This window comes from Lampetra fluviatilis, chromosome 31, assembly GCF_964198595.1.
Source record: "Lampetra fluviatilis chromosome 31, kcLamFluv1.1, whole genome shotgun sequence".
In the NCBI taxonomy this organism is placed as follows: domain Eukaryota; kingdom Metazoa; phylum Chordata; class Hyperoartia; order Petromyzontiformes; family Petromyzontidae; genus Lampetra; species Lampetra fluviatilis.
Window position 1 is genome coordinate 43,867 of NC_136305.1, and position 17,730 is coordinate 61,596.

The following is a 17,730-nucleotide window of genomic DNA, read 5'->3' on the forward strand; positions in this document are numbered from 1 at the left end:
GTGCATGTATAGTGATACAGGTAGTAACAACAGGTACAGGTAGGAACAACAACAATTCCACGCTGCCCCCCGCCAGGGATTCTTTGTCTCCGTCGTGCATAGCCACGCCCTCGATTTTTATTTCATAGAGCGCTTCGGGCGGGCTCGCGCCGCTTGACACGGATCGCACGAATGCGCCGTCCAACCAAGTTGCTACCTGCTGCCCACTCCGAAGGAACGTGTTCAAGTGGCTGATGGACCTTTAACAAAGGAGAGCTTTGCCACCGCCTGGCTCCCTTCACGGTTGCCTTTGGTTCATTGTACCTCTTGAGTCGTTCTCTCTCTCTCAGAGTGAGCGAATACTGTGCGATGCGTCACACGTTGACATTGCAAAATGCTATTTTAAAATCGTACTATCAGCCGCCAAGGCCAATAATGAGGCATAGCTCTAGGAGTGGGCTTGGGGGCACTGGAAGCTTGTGCTCAATACTTGTAGCCAGTGGTGGCTCGTGGCTTCATATCGAAGAGGCTACAATTCTCTAACTTGGGATTTCCAGTTATCGCGATAACCCATGAGAACATGGAGGCAAGGTCTGGTGGTGATGCACCAGTGCTGGATGTCTACCAAACCACGCGCCCATTTGGTGGAGAAATTTTGATCAGACCACTGCTATCGGATTCACATTAGATGGATTGCCCCCACAGTCGAACAGGAAATAACACATAAGAGGCATTGTTTAAGAAACTAAATTGGTTTGGACAGGACATCACTAGAAGCCACGATACATTCTGTAGTAAATAGACAATGCCTGATGATGAATTGTAATAGGACCACGAGTGGGCTCGTGCATGGCAGAGCGTCAATCGCACACAAACAATGAGAAAGTTGCCCCGTATAGAACTTTAGAAGAGTAACACCAAGTGCTGTGAGCGACCATCTATGAAGTCCAGAACCACGCCCGACCAAGAATAAGTTCAGATATCACTCACCAATTATGTTAGCCCAGAGACCAGGAATCGAACTTAGGGGAGCCTGGTTTGTAGCGCGGAAGGCTAACCACTGCGCCACCGCTCCCCGTCACACACTCTGAACTAAACCAATGTATTTGTATTTTATCCGGTAAGGCCCAATGAGCTATGTAGCTTTTTTCATAAGAGATCTGGCCACAAACGATTGCTCATCGAAGTGGCTTGTGTTGACATTTATTACAGTCAAATACTCTGAACGCATTTTCATTCTAAATGTGGAAGGAAAAACCAGAGGACCCGAAGAAAAATCCACGCGACCACGGGAAGAACGTGCAAACTCCAAATACGCAGGCGTCACGGTCGGGATGGAACCCACGAACTCCCCGCAGAGCAGGCGAGGTAGTCAACATCTCTCCACAGTGGAGCCCCACTCGCTGTGGTTCCCCACATTCTTGAGCCGTGTTTGCGAACCGAGCTGGTTTCGCCTTTGTCCGCTGTTTGCACACGCGGCCTCGAGCTTCGATCAATCAGTGCACACGATTCCTGTTAGCGGTCAGTGTCTCTGTTGTGATCGCCAGCCTCCCCTATTGTTAACGTCGCCCCAACCAGTGCAGTCACTCCGCTGCTAAGCAGGTGGAGAGGCTGCGTGGGGCGAGTGCGCGACCGGGCGACACGAGGTAGACTCAGCCTTAAATGAATACGTGGTGTGGAGAGTAAACATCACCATTGGGAAATACAAAAGTGGCCAGGCGTGGTGCTTGGCCACCCACCCCTCTCGTAAGCCCGTGCCGGACCTAATTGGTGCTTGCTAACAGCACTCTCCCCTTTCCCCAGCAGTCTATGAAGGTTATAGGGGGATTTTGGTGCACCCACCTACAACATGTGTCTGGGTGTCTTACATCCTCACGGGGTAAGAAGTAAGTTGTTGTTCGTCCTTCCCAAGCGCAGCCTCCTTTACAATCAATACGATGTGGCTCTCCTCCCTGGCCCACGTGTTCCTCTTGACGTTTCTCAGTGAAGCGTGCGCCTCTCCATGCCTATTTGTACACGTCTCAGCTGCATCTCACAGTCCCTACTAGGGCGGGAAGCCCCTACAGTTCCCCAGTTATCTTAAGAACTCTTCAGACTGCATCGCTTTAATGACCCATAGCAGGCGATCTTAAAAGGCTTCTGACAACGGTATTAAGTGCAATAAAGGAGATCACAACTGGCGTGGAGTGGGGAGTCCTTCATCCAGCAGTGAAATGCCAAAAGAGGTTGGGAAACTCTTGACTTTTGTTACGAGTCCATTGAGGCAGTCAAGCGTGGTTTTAAATTTAAGTTGATCAGTTTATACTCTATACATGTAATTATACAACTATCAAACTTTACAATTAATCGTTGTGTCAAACGATCTATAACATTTGCAATCCTGCATAACGTTGTACAGCCCATCTCAAATAATACCATTGAAAGTTATACAGTTTTGCAAAAATCATAATTTACAGATGGCGGCCTATCTACTACATTCTCTGGGAATACGCCAGAATCAAGCTCTCTATCCTGTAATTATAAAATATGAAAGTGAAGCAACATTTAATTCTGCATTGTTAAGCATTTTTAGTATCACATTGCAATACAAAGACAAGAAATTTGTAATAATGCAATATATATAAAAAACGTGAAGCAGTTTCTAGAGGTCACTGTGTGTTGAATGACTCTGTCTAGAGGTCACTGTGTGTAGGGTGACAGTGTCTAGAGGTCACTGTGTGTAGGGTGACAGTCTCTAGAGGTAACCGTGTGTAGTGTGACAGTCTCTAGAGGTCACCGTGTGTAGGGTGACAGTGTCTAGAGGTCACTGTGTGTAGTGTGACAGTGTCTAGCGGTCACTGTGTGTAGTGTGACAGTGTCTAGAGGTCACTGTGTGTAGTGTGACAGTGTCTAGAGGTCACTGTGTGTAGTGTGACAGTGTCTAGAGGTCACTGTTTGTAGGGTGGCAGTCTCTAGAGGTAACCGTGTGTAGTGTGACAGTCTCTAGAGGTCACCGTGTGTAGGGTGACAGTGTCTAGAGGTCACTGTGTGTAGGGTGACAGTCTCTAGAGGTCACTGTGTGTAGTGTGGCAGTCTCTAGAGGTCACTGTGTGTAGGGTGACACTGTCTAGAGGTCACTGTGTGTAGGGTGACAGTGTCTAGAGGTCACTGTGTGTAGTGTGACAGTGTCTAGAGGTCACTGTGTGTAGTGTGACAGTGTCTAGAGGTCACTGTGTGTAGTGTGACAGTGTCTAGAGGTCACTGTGTGTAGTGTGACAGTGTCTAGAGGTCACTGTGTGTAGGGTGACAGTCACTAGAGGTCACTGTGTGTAGGGTGACAGTGTCTAGAGGTCACTGTGTGTAGTGTGACAGTGTCTAGAGGTCACTGTGTGTAGTATGACAGTGTCTAGAGGTCACTGTGTGTAGTGTGACAGTGTCTAGAGGTCACTGTGTGTAGTGTGACAGTGTCTAGAGGTCACTGTGTGTAGTGTGACAGTGTCTAGAGGTCACTGTGTGTAGGGTGACAGTGTCTAGAGATCACTGTGTGTAGTGTGACAGTGTCTAGAGGTCACTGTGTGTAGTGGGACAGTCTCTAGAGGTCACCGTGTGTAGGGTGACAGTGTCTAGAGGTCACTGTGTGTAGTGTGACAGTGTCTAGAGGTCACTGTGTGTAGTGTGACAGTGTCTAGAGGTCACTGTGTGTAGTGTGACAGTGTCTAGAGGTCACTGTGTGTAGGGTGACAGTCTCTAGAGGTCACTGTGTGTAGGGTGACAGTGTCTAGAGGTCACTGTGTGTAGTATGACAGTGTCTAGAGGTCACTGTGTGTAGTGTGACAGTCTCTAGAGGTCACCGTGTGTAGGGTGACAGTGTCTAGAGGTCACTGTGTGTAGTGTGACAGTGTCTAGAGGTCACTGTGTGTAGTGTGACAGTGTCTAGAGGTCACTGTGTGTAGTGTGACAGTGTCTAGAGGTCACTGTGTGTAGGGTGACAGTCTCTAGAGGTCACTGTGTGTAGGGTGACAGTCTCTAGAGGTCACTGTGTGTAGGGTGACAGTCTCTAGAGGTAACCGTGTGTAGTGTGACAGTCTCTAGAGGTCACCGTGTGTAGGGTGACAGTGTCTAGAGGTCACTGTGTGTAGGGTGACAGTCTCTAGAGGTCACTGTGTGTAGTGTGGCAGTCTCTAGAGGTCACTGTGTGTAGGGTGACACTGTCTAGAGGTCACTGTGTGTAGGGTGACAGTGTCTAGAGGTCACTGTGTGTAGGGTGACAGTGTCTAGAGGTCACTGTGTGTAGTGTGACAGTGTCTAGAGGTCACTGTGTGTAGTATGACAGTGTCTAGAGGTCACTGTGTGTAGTGTGACAGTGTCTAGAGGTCACTGTGTGTAGTGTGACAGTGTCTAGAGGTCACTGTGTGTAGTATGACAGTGTCTAGAGGTCACTGTGTGTAGTATGACAGTGTCTAGAGGTCACTGTGTGTAGTGTGACAGTGTCTAGAGGTCACTGTGTGTAGTGTGACAGTGTCTAGAGGTCACTGTGTGTAGGGTGACAGTGTCTAGAGATCACTGTGTGTAGTGTGACAGTGTCTAGAGGTCACTGTGTGTAGTGTGACAGTGTCTAGAGGTCACTGTGTGTAGTGTGACAGTGTCTAGAGGTCACTGTGTATAGTGTGACAGTGTCTAGAGTTCACTGTGTGTAGGGTGACAGTGTCTAGAGATCACTGTGTGTAGTGTGACAGTGTCTAGAGGTCACTGTGTGTAGTGTGACAGTGTCTAGAGCTCACTGTGTGTAGTGTGGCAGTGTCTAGAGGTCACTGTGTGTAGGGTGACAGTGTCTAGAGATCACTGTGTGTAGTGTGACAGTGTCTAGAGGTCACTGTGTGTAGTGTGACAGTGTCTAGAGGTCACTGTGTGTAGTATGACAGTGTCTAGAGGTCACTGTGTATAGTGTGACAGTGTCTAGAGGTCACCGTGTGTAGTGTGACAGTGTCTAGAGGTCACCGTGTGTAGGGTGACAGTGTCTAGAGGTCACTGATGATAACCATCATTTTATTATTTAAATTACGAGCGTAGTTTAAGTATTTTACAGTGAAGATTTTGATTTAATGGTTGTTATTTTGATATGATCTAACAATGACCATGACTTGATGCTGTTGCTGATTCCACTGCTGCTGATGATGATCGCAGCAGAAGACACAAGCACAGCCTAAGGCAAAGTCACGTGATCCCCGTCTCCAATTTGCACTAATTGGTCAATCCGTTAACGGGATTCATGCACATTTACCACAGTCTACTCACATTGCTCTACTGATTAATAATCACACGCGCTTAAACTCTCAACCACGAATAATTGTGTTTGGTTTTATTTGGTAGGAAACCGGAGAGAACACACGGGGGGATATGAAGGAGTGACTCCGCAGTCCACACTACAACCTCCTGGCCCCTTAGACCGATGCCTACAACACCTGGCAAGGCCCTGGTGGGCACCCATCCAAGTATCAACTCAGCTTAACCTTGCTGAGCTTCTGATATTTGACTATCAGGAGCATTCATGGTGATTTGGTCGTCAGAAAAAAACAGTCCTGAGACTCGGTGAGGCTTTCCTGGATAAACTAAATAAAAATATTAATAAAATAATAAAAATAAAACATAATACAATAATTCTCACGACGTTTCGGCCACAACGCAAGTAGCCTTCTTCAGGTGAAGAACAGGTCTGTCAAGGAGACAGACCATTCAGATTCTGTCTCCTTGACAGACCTGTTCTTCACCTGAAGACGGCTACTTGCGTTGTGGCCGAAACGTCGTGAGAATTATTGTATTATGTTTTATTTGTATTATTTTATAAATTTCTTTCTACGTGACTTTACCGAAAGAACCAAGAAGATGAATCCCTGCAGTCACGAAAGCTTTAAATCGAAATTTAAATAAAAATAGTAATAAAAAAATACGTGCATTCATATTAAACGCATAATCTAAACACCTCACATCGCAGTGTTTTTAGCCGAGAGGACCCCCTACCATCAGCTTGTCCCATGATCATATTTGCTCTTCACCGCAGAGACGTTTTGATCATGTACACGGCTGTGTCGGTGCGTTTAATGGTTGGGGGAGGGGGGGGGTTAGACTGATGTGCGGTGGCACAAGAGTCATGGGGTATGAAAAGTTTACCTGCCGCCCCAAGGAATGATCCTGCGTGTGGAATTTGCCAACGTGGCATTGAAATCCTCTGCTGTGCACTGCAAACGCCGTGCTGTGTACACACACCGCTCACCATGTTTTAACAATGACATGTTACAGTGTGTTTTATTTTGTGATTTTTATACAGTGCGTGCAAGTGAGATGTTATGTATTACAAATCGTTATTATGTATGTTACACTTCCTCCGCATCTTACATAGCCAACAGTGCTAATCAGAGGTGCGGAGGAAGGACAACAAACGAAACACAAAGTAATTTCTCAAGAAATTCGTTTTCGAAAAGTGTACCTGTACATATAAAGGAGCGCTTTTGTAAATCCACTGCTGGATTATGGCCTCCCCACAGCTCTCCGTGTTGCTGGGATTTCAAGTACATTTTGTTGAACCAGGTGGGGACTCGAGAGACTCAGGGTTGTTTTATCTAAAACAATTATCTGGGGCATTAGTCTACCCGTAGGGGTTGGTGATTGCTGTGTGTAATTCCAATAGAATAATTTTCGGTGTAATTTTGCTTGGCCATACTTCATGATGCGTGTTAATGTGTGTTTGAAGGTGGGAAGCAGATATTTTTTTAATTTGATGAAACCTTGTATGAAAGTTGTCTTCTCAGTATGGCAAGTCAGTACGTGACAAGTCTTACTAATTGGCTGAGTCGGGCAGTGGCGGGTTCAACGACACATTTATATTTACGCGATCTAACCCCAAAAAACTTAATGATGGTTTATGATGGTCTCTATTCAGACCAGAACCAATCTGGGCTCTTGACGCAACCACGACCTCAGGGCGTTGGCACAGGCCGGGCTGGCCAGTCCCAGGAATAGGGTCTCATTGTTGCCACAGCTGATGCTGGGACTGTCTTCGAGCACAGCCTTTTCTGTGTCGATGACCTGATGTGTTTTCCAATGAAAACAATACTATCAATCACAGAGTGTTATGTCAACATTGTTCTGTCAAACAGCAAGTCGTCACAGATCTACCGGTGTTACTAAGAGTTAGGATGTGTAAAGAAGATTGTCTCAATTGTCTCATCCCTGATGAAATAAAAAATTTAATTTAGAAAAGTGAATATGTAATGACTTTCAGGCTATGTCTTTTCTAAAACACGTCAGTCATTGATGTTACGAGTTTCAAGAAAGTAATTAAAGTTTGCAGACAAGTGCTTTATTGTTTAACACGTGGTAGGCTTTCGCCACTAATATTATCCAGAAGAGGTTTTTTGGGTTGGATCGCGTAAATATAAATGTGTCGTTAAACCCGCCACCACTCGACACAGGCAATTAGTAAGGATTGTCATGTTAACAGAAAATGCCAATTCGTTACGAGTACAGCACATTTGTGTGTTGGAGAGCAAATCCACACGTTTCGCCAGTAACTACAACTAGCATCATCAGGCGGACAGCCACATTTCTACATGACAAACCTTAATAATTGGCTGTGTCGGGTGGTGGCAGGTTTAACGACACATTTATATTTACGCGATCTAATAAAAAAAACTCGATTATGGACGTGCTTTACTGTGAACCAATGTTTCAGGGCAGTGCACTGTAAATGCTCCAGTAGTTTTAAATGCCAGTGAGCATTTGGAAATTGTAGTGAAACGCAATTGCGTTTATCCCGTGATCCAATCGAGCTGACATTTTGCACACAGACTCGTTGTGCGTGAAATTTATTTTCGTGAAAAAATGTTTGATGCTGGGACTGTCTTCGAGCACAGCCTTTTCTGTGTCGATGACCTGATGTGTTTTCCAATGAAAACAATACTATCAATCACAGAGTGTTATGTCAACATTGTTCTGTCAAACAGCAAGTCGTCACAGATCTACCGGTGTTACTAAGAGTTAGGATGTGTAAAGAAGATTGTCTCAATTGTCTCATCCCTGATGAAATAAAAAATTTAATTTAGAAAAGTGAATATGTAATGACTTTCAGGCTATGTCTTTTCTAAAACACGTCAGTCATTGATGTTACGAGTTTCAAGAAAGTAATTAAAGTTTGCAGACAAGTGCTTTATTGTTTAACACGTGGTAGGCTTTCGCCACTAATATTATCCAGAAGAGGTTTTTTGGGTTGGATCGCGTAAATATAAATGTGTCGTTAAACCCGCCACCACTCGACACAGGCAATTAGTAAGGATTGTCATGTTAACAGAAAATGCCAATTCGTTACGAGTACAGCACATTTGTGTGTTGGAGAGCAAATCCACACGTTTCGCCAGTAACTACAACTAGCATCATCAGGCGGACAGCCACATTTCTACATGACAAACCTTAATAATTGGCTGTGTCGGGTGGTGGCAGGTTTAACGACACATTTATATTTACGCGATCTAATAAAAAAAACTCGATTATGGACGTGCTTTACTGTGAACCAATGTTTCAGGGCAGTGCACTGTAAATGCTCCAGTAGTTTTAAATGCCAGTGAGCATTTGGAAATTGTAGTGAAACGCAATTGCGTTTATCCTGAACGACAGGTCGCTGTTTTGGAGTGGCTTGTGAGCTGTAACCCGGCGACATTTCCCGCACATCTCATTCCGACCGCGTTATTCACGGTAGTCACCAAGGTGAGCTTCTTCTTAGGTTTTTTCGGTAAAGTCACGTAGGTAAAACATCAAAATGAATGAAAATAAAATAAAATAAAATAAAAAATCACGACGTTTCGGAGGCAACACAAGTCTCCGTCATCAGGTGGGACCTTGATGCAGCTAATCTGGCTGTGACGGTCCCACCTGATGACGGAGACTTGTGTTGCCTCCGAAACGTCGTGATTTTTTATTTTATTTTATTTTCATTAATTTTGATGTTTTACCTACGTGACTTTACCGAAAAAACCTAAGAAGATGATTCCTTGCAGTCACGAAAGCTTCAAATCTAGAACCAAGGTGAGCCTTTAATTAATGCATTTTGAGTTGTGTGAATTGGGCCACTACTGCTGATCCTGTTAGGGCGCACTTATCCTCCCTCACACAGACGCACGGCCGCATTAGTGCCGATTGTAGGATTTCGTGAGCGCAAACAATGGGCACATTCTTGAAATGACTTAGCACCTCTACTCGGAACAATGGCGTACAGTGCTCGCAAGCTCATGCGAGCTCCCAAGCGGGACCTCTTAGCAGCCAGATTAGATGCCTGCTACCTAGCTGAGCCTCGGCCTATCGAGTTACCAGCTCAAGGTTGCAGCGGCTTCCCTGACAGAACCGAGGGGGGTGGTCGCCTTTACTGATTAAGCCGTCGTCACTAACTCTCCCATGTGCTTTCGGATTTTACCGCGTGTTGGTTTGATTCGTGTGATGTCCGACGTTTCGCTCCGTGTGCTTCGGTTCCTGAATAAGCTCCCCGCCCGTGGAGGGAACAGCACGCGGTACAACTTGAACACCCATCACAGAGCACAACCGTGTGATGACCTACGCAGCCGTCACCTGTTAACAGGAAAGCGATATTGGTGAACACGCGTCTTGACACACGTACGGTGATGTCTCGACAGAAGGTGCAATCGGTCCTCCGATCGTGCTTGGCGTATCGCATGACCTCACCACAATGCAGGTATAAATCGGTAACTTTTCTGTCTCGTACTGCGCGTGTGAGCGGTACGGTGTGTGAGTGGTAGTGGCGGTGCGGTGTGAGCGGTCGTGTAGCAGCGGTTGGCGCTTTGCGCTACAAACTCGGTCATCCGAGTTCGATTCCCTCTCACGCCAACAGCGGTGACCATTATCTGAACCGTTCCTGGGTCTCTCCTAGGTCAACTCGGTCTCAAATGACTACCTGTTGCATTGTGTAAACATCGCCACTGGGGAGATAAAGGCAACCAGGCGTAGTGCTGGCCACCCACCGCCTCTCGTGCTGTGTCGGCCTTCATTAGGTGCCTACAGCACCTGTCCCAAAAGTATATTGCGCAATAAGTTCAACATACATCTCACACGTGCGTGCGTGCTCTGCGTGGATCATGGCTTGTTTATTTGGCAGAGAAATGTGTCGACAAACCAGTTCTCGGTTGTGTTTTTCTGGCTCTACATGTTGCTCGGCATGATGTCCGACGTTTCACTCCACTTGCTGGGAGCATCTTCAGGAAGCGTGATGTAGGACGAAACGTCGGATATCGTGCCGAACAACACGGTACGAGCCGAGAGTACGTCAGAGAGCTGCACAGTACCAATCCCTACACAGTCGGACAAACACGTTACCCTCTGAGTAATACAACGCACAAACTGTGTTTTCTGGATGGCAAAAGTGAGCGATTTTGACCAAGGGATCTGCCCTCCCATCATATCTCGTCACTAGTCGGCCGTATAATGCATGCAGCCTTATTTATTGTTATGTTTTCCCTCGTCTCTCTGTATTTGAAATAAATCGTGACCATTGAGACCTTTTCGCATATCTGTTGTTGTCTTATGGCATGGCTCGACAGCCAAAATAACAAAAGGAATTTTTGTTTGAATTCGGTAACTTTTCAATATTTCAAGAGGCGCAATGTATGTGACGACGAGACAGTCCTTTAATACTGGTAGGAACCTCCTGGTTACACCAGCCCACAGGGGATTATTGTGTCTGTCGTGCAGGGAGGGGCTGGGTGGGGAGGGGAGGGTGGGGAGGAGCTGGGTGGGGAGGATGGGGAAGGTGGGGAGGGGCTGGGTGGGGAGGGGCTGGTCACCCCGTGGTGCCCTTATAAAACTCAACGTTTAACCTACTCACGTTGGCTTGTGCCCACCCTCACAGTCGGGCATATTTGCGGAATACACCACGCCGCCGTTGACCCTGGCCATTGATTGAGCAACCCAACGTTCCTACCAGCTCCCTCCGCAGGAGGAATGTGTTAAATAACGTGACGAAGTAGTCCTTAAAGAGCCGCAGGTTGAGAACTGAACACGCTGAGGAAACAACACTCATGTAAAAGTTTTGCATTGGACTAAATTACTCTCTCTCTTGCAAGAGGACGGATCAACGGTTTAGTAATGAAATTATAAATGTTGTCGTATTACTTTTTGAAGCAGAATCTTTTATTTAGACTGGAGGAATCCGATGAGCTATGAAGCTCTTTCACAGATGTCCAGTAGTACTCTCAGGGTTTCCTTGACTGACTGCTGAACGACAGACCTGTTTTTGTTTATACTGGCATTATTGTTTTTATATGTGTGTGATTGAATAGTAGCACTTTTTATTGTTAACAGTGGGAGACAATACTATCCTTTATTGTTTAAATACTGATTAAGTGCCCGATTGCATTGTTCCTTATCAAACAAACCAGCAGTGTTTGTTTAGCAATCCTAATACAAAGATAAATGGAAGAATAAGACAAAAACAGATTACTTGAATGACCCTCCTCGATAAACCCTTCAGTTTAATTGGCAAAAAATGTTAATGCGGAGAAAAGGAGACGACCTTCTTAACGTTTATTTTTAAATCCTTTATATTAAGTTCACTTGCTTGCTTGCGCACTTACGACCGTGCAAATCTTTCGGTAGTTTTTTAACCCACTTCCTGTGATCCAATCGAGCTGACAGTTTGCACACAGACTCGTTGTGCGTGACAATTTATTTTTGTGAAAATTTTTTTCCAAAATTTTCAACATTTTAGGAAAAAAAAAATTACATTTAATTACCAATTGCTTAATGGTGGCAGGCAATCATCTGACCCATAGGTGGCAGCCATCTCAAGCCAGAGGACGAGAGGACTCTAGCCGCCCGTTTCAAAGACCAATGTGGGCTGGGTTGTGGCCCATTGAACACGTACTGTAATTTATTGTCTTGCTCTTTGTAAGAAACTGAAAACACAGCAAGGTCCTCCTGTCATGGAATGTAATGTAAACCAATAGAAAGCAAACAACAATAAACGTGTGCCTATTTTTAAATCCTTTATATTAAGTTCACTTGCTTGCTTGCTTGCGCGCTTACGACCGTGCAAATCTTTCGGTCGTTTTTTAACCCACTTCCCGTGATCCAATCGAGCTGACATTTTGCACACAGACTCGTTGTGCGTGAAATTTATTTTCGTGAAAAAATGTTTCCAAAATTTTCCACTTTTTAGGAAATTTTTTTTTTCATATTTAATTTAAAATACCAATGTGATAAAAATGAAACTCTTACTCAAGAAAAACTGAAATGAATAATAAAATAAAACCGATGCCACGCATATAAATGATTTATAGTGAAAAACTTTGTTTTTACGGGTTAATTTTTTAATTGACAAATATCGTATTTATGTGCACTGTGTGTACATTGTTAAATCGTTATCGTAGCTCGTTGCTGTGCAGATGTAAATGTTGAGAAGTCGTAAAGCCCCAAGTGGGTAGAAAGGTCACTAGTTGGTTGATTCTATCTCATGCCTTAACGAGCAACCATGGCAAACAGCTGCGCTATCGAGATGACTCATTGATTGATGCCTCAGAAAGTTCACGGGTTTGGCAACTGATTGGCCTAGTTAGAGCAAAGCGGCCTGCCCAATCAAAGCTTCTGACTGAACGTGTATTACTGTGCTTGTTGTTTACCCAGGAAACCCTCCGAGTCTCAATACTATCTTTTGAGGATCGCCCTGCCAAGTTTTTGCAGGAGGGGGCAATGTTGCAAGTTTGTGTAATTCAAATAGCATATTTTGGAGGTAAACTTTTGAGATGTTTGGTCAATACTAATCATATTGTGTGTTGTTTTAGCTACGGGAGATCCGGAGGAAACCCATATAGGACAGAGGGAGAACATTCACACAGAAAGGCACCCGAGTCGGGAATCGAAGCCAAGGAGCTCCGTGCTGCGAGGTGCAAGTGTACTCCGCGGCGCCACTCTGTCGCCCATTTAATTTCACGTGGCAATATCTCGCACAAGTGACGATGCATTTACACCACCCAGCTGCAAAGTATTTAGCCTCGAGATGCATGAAAGGTGCGGTGTAAATAATAAATGATGGTGAACTTATAGCAAAGATCCTACCGAATGTTGGTGGGGTGGTAACCAATCCGCATGTAACGATGCCTCTAATTCGTACAATGATCACTCGCAATACCCCCCCCACCCGCGCGCCAGGTGGGCCACACACAAATGCTCCCAGGTGATTTCTCCAACTTTCGAAAGCGTGAAAATTATCGTGGCGAAAAGTGCCATCTGGGGGAAAATAATCCGTCTGTGTGGAGGAGAAACAAGATGCCAGTTAATCATTGACCTCCACCGCAATGGATGATATTTCTGACTATGAAAGCTACCGCTGGTGTTTGCAGAGCGAGTTAAGGATGCCATGAAGAGTTGGTTAAATAAACTATTTAAAATGATTTTCATTGTCCCAGGTAAATCCCGCTGAGCTATGTAGCTCTTTTTTGAAAGCGACCTGGCCACAAATAATATCTCAACGAAGTGGCTAATCACGTGGAAATGTAGAGCAGCCAAATAATATCTCAACGAAGTGGCTAATCACGTGGAAATGTAGAGCAGCCAAATACTCGAAATGCATGTTTGTAAACGTGGAGGGAAACAACCAGAGGACCAAGAGAAAAATCCACGCGACCACGGGAAGAACATGCAAACTCCAAATACACAGGCGTCAGGGTCGGGATCAAACCCACTACCTCCTTCATACCAGGCGAGGGAGTTAACATCTCGCCACCGCAGTTTTTAAACATGAATTGATGTATTCTTGATTCTTTCTTTAACAATAAAATTCTCAGGTGTGAAAACCACAGTAAGAAAATGTGAAAAAAAATGGCGGGTTTTATTCTAATTTTCTTGCTGTGGAGTTCACACCTGATGTTGATTGCTTGTGTTGCGATCGAAACGTCGCGATAATTTAATTGTTTAATTTTTATTATTTTATTATTTCCCTTCTACGTCACTTTACCGAAAGAACCAATAATATGAATCCATGCAGTCACGAAAGCTTTAAATCGAAAAATTAATTGATGTTGCATTATATTGACTCATGCTTAAATGTTTGCTTAGTTGCATAATCCGGAAAAAGCATTCCATAGGGAAATGTCACCTCTCGTAAGCATCTGTTAGCTTATCTTGCCATGTACTGTTGAGTGGACAGATGACCACACTTGCAGAAGCTTCTTCTCGCGTTTTTTTGTGCGCGAGTGTTTATTTACGTTTGTGTGTATTTGTGTTGGTGAAATAAATGCAAACGGGCAGGCTTTCATTCCTCTCTCCGAACTCGAGACGCCACCCATGCAGAGGTGGCCGAAAATGAGTTTCGATTTTTTTTCGCACGGTCCGCGCATTAGACGCATGACTCCAAGCGGCGATTGTGACTGGCAGACGATTAGCACGGTTGGGTACGTACGGTGCGAAAGAAGTTCCATATACAGTACATACATACGTGGATAGTCAATACGACTGTGCCTCGGTAACTCTCGCCTCGGGGGCTACGCGGATCACGCGTTGAATATGCGTCTTAATTTGCACTCTTTGGTAAATAATAATAATGCACTGCTCAATCCGGGCCTCGAGGGCTTTGGTTGTCGGCAAAAAGCGTGACGCAGGGAGGGAGTGGTGCAAAGGGCAGGGCGGACGAACTCGCGTTGACGTGTGTGTGCGCGCCGTGCTATCTTTAGCCTCCGTCAATCGGCTCGCTCACCTGTGTTGCTGCTTCGAGTGTGTGGCAAGTCGCTCGCAACTGCGGCATGGGCGCTTTGTCTGCCGCTGTGAAAGCTCGCTGCTGACGTCCCGAGAGCAACAACAAAAAACCCCGCCACCGTGAGTAATCCTTGCCGTTCCTCGTTCGTGTTTTCGGATACCGAGTCGAGATGGTGTTAGCCAGAGCGGGTCGTCAGTGTGGGCAATCCTAGGTGGTGGTGGTGATGATAATGGTGGTTGTGGTGGTGGTATGCGTGCGTTTACAAAGCTGGTGTTGGGCAAGATCAGCACACAGGTAGGGTGTAAACGTTGTATGACGTGGTGCAGCGCATTTGAAAAACCCATGTTGGAACTCAACTTGATCGTGTACAGTATTTGGACCATGTGATAATATGAGCAACTATTGTCTTAAAAGTTTAAACTAATATGTTTATATAACTTGCCTGGCATGTTTACAGTGTCAGATTCATGACTTTGTGTCAGGTATAAGGGAAATAAATGACATGTACATGGTAGGAAAATACAATAGCTAACATCTCTAAACACAAGCCAAAAGAGAATGCGGTTTGAAAAAGTTGAGTCTGTAGGTTTTTATATCATGTGTACCCTATGGTTCATTGTCACTCGGTGGCTTCTGTGACAAGTTGAGGTGTTCTTCTGTATGCTACAGGTCCGTGCTTAACCGTTCCCACTTAGACCCTGAGTTCAAATACAGGGGTTTCAACTCCCCGTGATTAAATCTGGTACTCATTAGTTCAGGAGCTTCAGACCATATGTTTGACTGTTGGTACCACCTGCACTGGCATCAATTTCGTGGTTCCAATGTTTTAATATGGCCAATTACAGAGAATTAAATCAATCGGCTACTAAGGTTTTTCTAACTTAGTACCAATTCTGCTCTGGCCCGGGCAGGCTGGGGAAACTAAACCGGAAGTATTTACATCTGACGTCGAAGCGCCGGGGCCCCCCAAAGCACGGGCCCCCCAATGCACGGGCCCCCCAAAGCACGGGCCCCTCAAAGCACGGGCCCCTCAAAGCACGGGCCCCCCAAAGCACGGGCCCCCCAAAGCACGGGCCCCGGGACAGTCGCCCCAATTCGCCGTAACCTAGGAACGGCTCTGGTTCTGGCCATGGACTACAAGTACAGTATGTTCATGGTCTTAGCCCAGTCACCAATGACTGTACCAAAGCCCCATTACATTCAATTTTTTAAAGAACTTAATTTGGTTAAATTCCAGCTTAAAGAATGTCCAATATGAGTTTGGCGGTCTTGGAACAAACCCTGGTCTTTATGGCCAAGCGGGTGGGAAAGTGCTACCTCCTAATGCGTGGACCAGAGGTCGCTTGAAGGGACCTCGGTGGTAGCTCTGGGGAGTTGTACTGCTCTGTGAGAGTTGCGAATGGTTTGTTAGCTCATGACACTGATAGCGCAAGCAGGATACATTTAGGTACCAATATCAAAATACACCGCACTTAATTGGTGCTCGTACAGGCTTTTGCGGCTGCAATGATCATAAATCTGTTCCTTAACTGTCGTGGCGACGAGTCTATGCCAAACAATAAATGAATTAGGCATCTCGAGTCTAAGCGGATGGATAAGAAGTGTCCAGAACGCTAATGTTTGGCAACAAGGACCTCGTGCAAGGTTGCATAACATGGAGACTGTAGCTACAGGATACTGCTTGTAAATCTTTGTGACCTGTCGTCGCGGGAGGACAGATGGTCTGGAATAGTCCGTGGAAAGTGTTTTTGTCCAGCTGTGGTGGTGATCGTTGCTTTTTTGCACCGAGATGCTCTCTGGGGGGTCTTACCTGCTCATAAGTAAAGGTCATCCGTCTAGGTTGCCTCGGCTTTGTGTTGACATCCATTTTGCTTCGGGGACAAACACAACTTCGAATTGCCACGTGAGGCTAGCTTTTCCTCGATTGCTTTGGTAAGTTATGATTTCTTGCTATTGGTCATGTATTTAGAATATGCGCAACAACAACAAATGACAACACCGAAATTTCTCGGTGCTTATTTAGGGTCAAATTGTAACCTGCTGTGGTGGTTTTTTAACTTCCAGGCATGTTGCCTTCTATGTTCAGTGCTCTATCAGACTCTGCTTCTTAATTGCATTGGCGTTTTCGGACTTGTTTTACAATCCAATGAATGGATGAACTGGCATTGACACTGCGTGCTTCCCATCACCTAACACAACTTCTCGTGGTACAGGTGCCCCGACTGGCATCAATCTGCCAGTAGGGGGGGGGCGACAACAGCGATGTGTGTAAGTTATGGGTACACTTTAAATATTTTTACAAATTTTAACTGAGCTTGACATTGTAATTTTTTGTTGTTGTCGGGGAAAACCGGGAGAAACAGGAAGAAAGCCATGCAGAACACGGGGAGAACATAAACTCCACTCAGAAAGGTGCCCGAATTGGGAACCTAACCCCCCAGGTCCTTATTCCTTACTCCTTATTCCTGTGAGGTGTAAATGTTACCACTGCATAACATTACATAACGATTATGAAATTGATGTGTATAGTTCAGATACCACTAACTAATCATGGCAGATCAACTGTAATCATGCTTGGATGCATCAACTTTGCCCGTGGTCGGTTTGAACCAGTGGACTATTTGTTTATTGAAACTGCCAGGGCGGGGGGGGGTACTTGCCTCGCGCACCTAATGCTGCATGGATTAGCGAGGTGGTTTTGCTGGGATATTTCTTTTTGATGTTGCTGGGGGTTACACACCGCAGCAGCTCGTTAGTGGCCAGTCACTCGCTGTCCCCTGCTGAGTAATGACGTGGCAGGTAATGTCAACATTTGCCACAGCCCTTCCACCACTGTGATAGCTTTTGTTTGTGGAAACTCCCTCATGTGGCTCTGTTTCTGTTTTGCTGTCCATCGCTCTCTCGGTCTCGTGTCATCACTTCACAGATACTTTGACTGCAATTGAACCGGCTAATTTTTGACAAAAATAATTTCCGGCAAATAACACAACTCTATTTTGAATAATTCGACAAACATTCTCCGGACA

At 45.4% G+C, this 17,730-nt stretch overlaps 1 protein-coding gene across 1 annotated transcript in view; it reads left to right on the forward strand.

Moving 5' to 3' along the window:
• The first annotated feature begins 14,652 nt into the window (after window positions 1-14,652).
• Window positions 14,653-17,730, forward strand: part of LOC144943380 (uncharacterized) — a 30,549-nt gene continuing 27,471 nt past the window's right edge. Inside the window, exon 1 of the mRNA XM_078870742.1 lies at window positions 14,653-14,823. The gene's annotated coding sequence lies outside the window, so the exon portion shown is untranslated. The remainder of the gene's footprint in view (window positions 14,824-17,730) is intronic.